Source organism: Myotis brandtii, unplaced genomic scaffold (assembly GCF_000412655.1).
Source record: "Myotis brandtii unplaced genomic scaffold, ASM41265v1 scaffold733, whole genome shotgun sequence".
Lineage (NCBI taxonomy): Eukaryota > Metazoa > Chordata > Mammalia > Chiroptera > Vespertilionidae > Myotis > Myotis brandtii.
In genome coordinates, this window is record NW_005370908.1 from 513,241 (window position 1) to 519,748 (window position 6,508).

Below are 6,508 nucleotides of genomic sequence, written 5' to 3' on the forward strand. Positions count from 1 at the left end.
CTCTCTGAAATCAATAAAAAAATATATTAAAAAGAGAAAAAAGCCTATTTCTGTATCGATTTATATGTGCTCACTTAAAGGTTAAATAAGCTTATGCTTACTAGGTGACTACTGTATCTCTGTCTGAGCTGGGCCCGTGACTAGCTGACACTGGGATGTCTGTGCTCACTGCTGGGCACAGGGTGAAGGAAAAGCAAGCTCTGCTTTAGCAGGTCAGAACTGAGTCAGCGAAGACTAGCGTGCTTGTGAAAATATATATTTGATCCAGGAATTTAATTAAAAAAAGAAGTGCTACTCAGGAGTCAGTCAGACGTTGAGTCAAAGCCACCTCCTTCAATATTCTAGATCAGTGACCTTGGCCCAACTCCCTCACCTCTTCAAACCTGTTCGCCTTATCTGTAAAACGACCTCAATAAGAACTGCCTCACAGTCGGGTTGTAAATAGTAAAGGCAATGATATATGCATAGTGCTTAGTGATAACTGCGTTTACATAACATGTGCTGTGTGCCAGAAACTGGTCTAAGCACATGACTTGTATTTATTTAATTCAGTGTAGACTTCATTACACCATTATGAAGTAGGTCCAATGATCATCCTCATTTTCTGGATGAGGAGGCTGAGATTCAGAGAAGTGAAGTACTTTGCTCAAGGTCACACAGTTTGGAGGTGGGGGAGCTGGATTCTAACCCTGGCAGTCTCTCTGTGCCAGGCTGTGCTTTTAGCCCAGGATATCCGCTCCTGAATGTTCAACACCCAGTACCTGCAATGGCATGGCAGGAAAAGAAATCATCCCTTTTAATTTGTCTGTCACTTCATTTTGCATCATTTTATTTGTTTTTAATTTTAAAAACTTGAAACAACTAAGTAAAATACAACCCGTAGATAGGAATGCTTTCACAAAATTATATGGGTAGTGGTTTATTTCACATTTAACTTAGTTAAGAATCATGTTTTTAATAATTCTAATCATGTTGAGGATAGAAATATATAACTAATGTCAATGAAACTGAGTAATGCTGTAAGAAATGTATATCAAACTACACTCCTCTCCCCACCCCCCATCTCCCTGGTGTGCTCAGCTGGTATGGCTCAGTGGTTGAGAGATGACCCATGATCCAGGAAGTCACGGTTTGATTCCCAGTCAGGGCACATGCCCAGGGGATTGCTGGCTCAATCCCTAGTAGGGGTTGTGCAGGAGGCAGCGGATCAATGATTCTCTCTCATCATTGATGTTTCTATCTCTCTCTCCCTCTCCCTTCCTCTATCTAAAACAAAAACAACACACAAACCCCCCTGGTGTGTGTGTGTGCGGGGATGGAGGTGGGGGGTAGAGATGTGTTTATTGGTATACTATACATAATGCCCTGTAGATATTTTTAAGTCAATATGGACATTTAATATAAAATATAATAAAATGTCAAAACATTCTTCTTCATACCAATTAATTTTTTCTTTTTGGCATTATACTTATGATTGCAGTGTTATTATAAAGGACACACATAGGATGAGGTATGGAAGGGATGCAGGGCTTCTGTGCCCTCTTCATGAAGTCAGGGCATATCACTCTTCCAGCACATTGATGTGTTCACCAACCATGAAGCTTCACTGAGTTTTGGTGCCCAGGGTCCTTAGTGAGGTTTCATTATATAGGCATGATTGATTATATCATTGGCCGTGTGATTGAACTCAATCTCCAAACCCACCACCACTCCCCAGAGGTAGGACTGGCCCAACGTTTCAACTCTCTAATCATGTAGTTGGACTTTCCGGTGATCAGACACATCCTAGAGGTCCACCAAAAGTCACCTCATTAGCATGACAAAGACATCGCTCAGGAAATTCCAAGGTCTTCCGGGAGGTCCAGGCCAGAAAGCCTGGACCAAGAGGAGACAAATTCTTTGTCATAGCACAGCTGGGAAGATTGACTAGAAGTTCAGTAGATAGACATTCCAAGTGAGTCACTGATTTTATTTTATTTTATTTTATTTTGGGAGGTGTGCGTGGAAGGTGGAGAGTGTGCAGCATGTGGTGTGTAGTTTGGAGTGAGTGTGGACTGAGGAATGCAGATGGGAGGGTGTGGGTGTGAAGTGAGCGCGTGGGTGTGAACCCGTGGGGAGCGCACAGGGTGCGCACAGCTGGAGTGTGAGTGAGATCGAGTCACCGATTTTAATATGACTGAGGAGACACTGCCAACCCTGGCCCCAGGAATCATCTCTCCTCACTCTAGCCACCGACCTCCCTGTGAGCAAAGCATTGTCATGTGAACAAAACCAGCCCCTATTTCTCTGACACCCTGTGAGTTGAATCTTCTGTTATATGCATTTGACCTCATTCCTAATGGATATGAGGTTTCTAAAGGTCTAGAATTCTAAATACTTACTGAAGACTAATAATGTATAAAGCACTGTGTACGGTGCACAGATATTGTTAAATTTAGCCCTGCCTTCCAGGAATGCACAGCACTGGGAGGAGAAGAGCTCAAGTTCCATGGGCATGTTGCATTCTTTGTGAAGTCAGAATGGTTTGAATCCAGGCTCTATAACCTTGAGTGAGCTCCTAAGCTTGGTAATCTCATTCACAAAATGTGGGAAAGAATGCATTCCTTATTGTGAACTGATGTGTGGAGAGTGAGAGTTAATCTTTTTTAAATTTTGTTTTTTAAATTAAATTTGTTGGGGTGACATTGGTTAATAAGAGCATATAGTTTTCAAGTGTACATTTCTATGATATGTGATCTATATATTGCATTGTATGCCCACCAACCAAAGTCAAATCATCTTCTGTCACCATATATTTGGTCCCCTTTACCTTCCCTCTGATAACCACCATACTGTTGTCTGTGTCTATGAGTTTCAGTTTTATATCCCACATATGAATGAAATCATATAGTTCTTAGCTTTTTCTGACTGACTTATTTCACTTAGCATAATATTCACAAGGTCCATCCGTGTTGTTGCAAATGGCAGTATTTCATTTTTTCTTATGTCTGAGTAGTATGCCATTTGTCTTAGAGAAGATTTATGAATCTAACCCCAAAGGTAAGGAAAGTAAAGGGAAAAATAAATGAATGGGACTATATCAAACTAATAAGTTTCTGCACAACCAAACAAGCCGCTAACAAAACAAAAAAGGAACCAATCAATGAGAGATATTTGCAAACAACAGCTCCAACAAGGGGTTAATATCCAAAATACTGTATAAAGAACTCATACAACTCAACACTAAACAAACAATGCAATGAAAAAAATGGGCAGAGGACCTGAACAGACACTTCTCCCAAGACATACAAATGGTCAACAGATAAATGAAAAGATGCTCAACTTCATTAGCTATTAGGGAAATGTAAATCAAAACTATGAGATGCCATCTCACACCTTTAGAATGGCTATAGTCAACAAGACAGATAATAGCAAGTGTTGGAGAAGTTGTGGAGAAAAAGGAACCCTCATTCACTGCTGGTAGGAATGGAAATTGGTACAGCCACTATGGAAAACAGTATGATGATTCCTCAAAAAATTAAGAATAGGGTTATGTATGACCCAGCAATCCCTCTTCTGGGCATTCACCTGAAAAATTTGAAAACACTTATTCGCAAAGATATATGCACCCCTATGTTCATTGCAGCATTATTCATGATGGCTACGACACGGAAACAAATGAAATATCATTCAATAGATGATCGGATAAAAAAGATGTAGTACATATATCCAATGTATTTTTTTCAATCTTACTTTTAAGTCACACTAAAGGGAACCACGGTATACAGGAAATCTCATCATCTGGTTCAGATTTCCCAACTTCTCTTGATTGAACATTCATCTCATGTTTATCTGAACTTCATTCCTCAAGTACAAGCACATACTTTGAGCTGGATGCCGGAGACATCCAGAGATAAAGACAGCTCTCCTTGCAAACACTCAAGAGATAGTGAGATAATTACAATGTGATTGGTGTATCCACTGTAGTGTTTTTCCAGCTGAGTTGGAAGACAAGTGAAGACAAGTAAAGGATAGTCAGGCGAGCAGATGCTGTAAGACATAGGCCTGATGCTGAGAGAGTGGAGAAGGTTTTAACCCACATGGTTTCCCAGAGTGCAAATAGGGGCTACGGCAAAGACATGGGGCATAGAATGCCTCCCAGTTTAAATATCTTAATGATTTAAAAATGAGGATGTCTACATGTGACCAGATCTATGTTTTAGAATATTTACTTGGAGGACTGTGGAAACTGAATTGGGTTTAAGAAATTTGGGGGCAAAAAGTAAGTCAGAAGGCTAACTGCTATTGCTATCATCACAGGAAAATGTCTAAGGGTATGAATAAAGACAATGGGAGTGGAAAACGAGAAGAAACTCTGCCTTAAATTCCAGTCTTTTCTATGCACTGAAAACAAACAAACAAAATAAAACAAAAACAACAAACAAAACCTCTCACATTTTCCTCTATCTCATGTATTTTCTATGAATCCAGAAGTAATTAGTTAGCACTAATTAATAGGTACGGTGCCTTATAAATTTACTAACACTAATTATTGTCATGAAAATTTCAAAGCATTTCTTTTCCTAGCCTTCTTTTCCTATGTTCATCGGAGCACTTTGCATCATTAACTGATTCTATCTTCTCAAAACTATTTTCCCCCAATATGTGCCGCAACCCTTTGCTCTCCCCACACGGCCCTGTGTCACTCTAGCGGTTCCTCCTGTCTCTTTCGTTAGTTCTTTCCTGACAAAGAAACTGTTCCTTTTCTTGTTCTGTGTTCTGTGCATGTGCTAGAGGTGTTGAGCTTTGTTTGTTTCCTCTTATTTTTGGCCGCTGCTGTTCTCTTTCAATCTGATACCTCAACTTACTCTTCACATTACAATTTAATTATCATGATAGAATATAAATATCTCTCTCCTTGTCTTAATTTCTCAATATTTTTTCAAGACCCATTTTCTTCTTTTTTAAAAAAAAGAAATATATTTTTATTGATTTCAAAAAGAAAGGAAAAGGAGGAGAGAGTTAGAAACATCAACAACGAGAGAGAATCATTGATCAGATGCCTCCCTCAACAGGGGCACATGCCCTGACTGGGAAATTGAACCCATGATCTCTTGGTTCCTAAGTTGAAGCTCAACCACTGAGCCACACGGGGCAGGGCAAGACTCATTTTCAAAGTAACTTTGAGGACCTGCTTCAGTGGCTTGCTGACAGCATACATCTCTCTTACACAGCATCCCCAGGCAGCCTTCCCTACTGAGCCAGTTGCCTTCCTCCTGTGTCCTGTAAGCAGCAAAAAAAAGTACACAAAGGTCACCTCCCCAGCTCTTAGATTTCCTTGTTCAGGAAAATAAATGCCAATAAATGCCAACGGGTATTAAGCTTACAGAAAATAAAATTGAAGCCTGAGGGTGAAAACATGAAAAAAAGGGAGACAAAGAAAAAAAAAGAAAAAAGTGACCGGATCATCAGTATAGCCCTGGCTGAGTGCATCTCAGCACACAGCTCCCACTCAAGTTCCTGGAGGACAGGGAACCTCCGTCCCGCACTGAACTCCGAGCTCTGAAGCAAGTATGATTCAACGGGTAAGCATTCCATTGAACCCACAATTCACCAGGCTGACAGCGACCTGGAAGTCCCGTGCAAGTGAACGATGCACATTCTTGCGGGGCGCTCTCAAGATGACAGGCAGCCTATCCTGATCTGTAACAAAAGTGCCAACAGGGTTCTTAAAGAACCAGCCGTGAAAAATGACAGATTCAAGTTTGTCAAAAACACAACCAAAGTGAAAAACAGTGGTGTTACTTAACTCGGCTCCCCCCATTCCCCACTCCGAAGGCCGTGAGCTCAGAATTCAGACAAAAAAAGTAGACTGGGACAAAAGAGCAACATCCTTAAACTTTTGCTTTGTTTGCCTTTTTCTTTCTTATTTCGGGGGAGGAGAGTGGAAGTGGAGGGGAGGCGGTCAGGGAGTGGAGAACCCGGTCGCAGGAGGGGAAAACGAAGCTCCCAATCCTCTTCTCCCACGTCCTTTTACGAAGGTGGTCTTTAGCGCCCTGAAGGAAAAGATTTTTTTTAATTTTTATTTTATTTTTTCAATGACAGTTGACATCCAATATTATGTTGTATTCATTTCAGGCATACAGCATAGCGGTTGACAATCATCTGCTTTACAAAGTGTCTCCCCATCTCCCCCCTATCTCCAGTCCCCACCTGGCACCATACATCGTTATCACAATAGGAGCGATTGGAGGGCAATCCTTTTCAGAAATAACCTTTCTGTTTTCCCTGTCCGCTCGCGGCCAGCAGCGCAGCCAGAGGTGGAGGAAAGGCTGTGACCTGGGTTCAGCGGAGAGTCAGGAAGGCAAAGATCGCGCGCAGCGCTCCAGGGCAAGGTGACACAGCCCTGGGTGCCCTGGCGCTGGCTTGACAGTTTCCTCCCCGCCCACTCGCAGGAGGGCGCCGGCCTGGGTGCAGGCGCGCGCCCGGGAACATAAAAGCTGCGGAGGCGCGGAGACGCCTAGCAGCG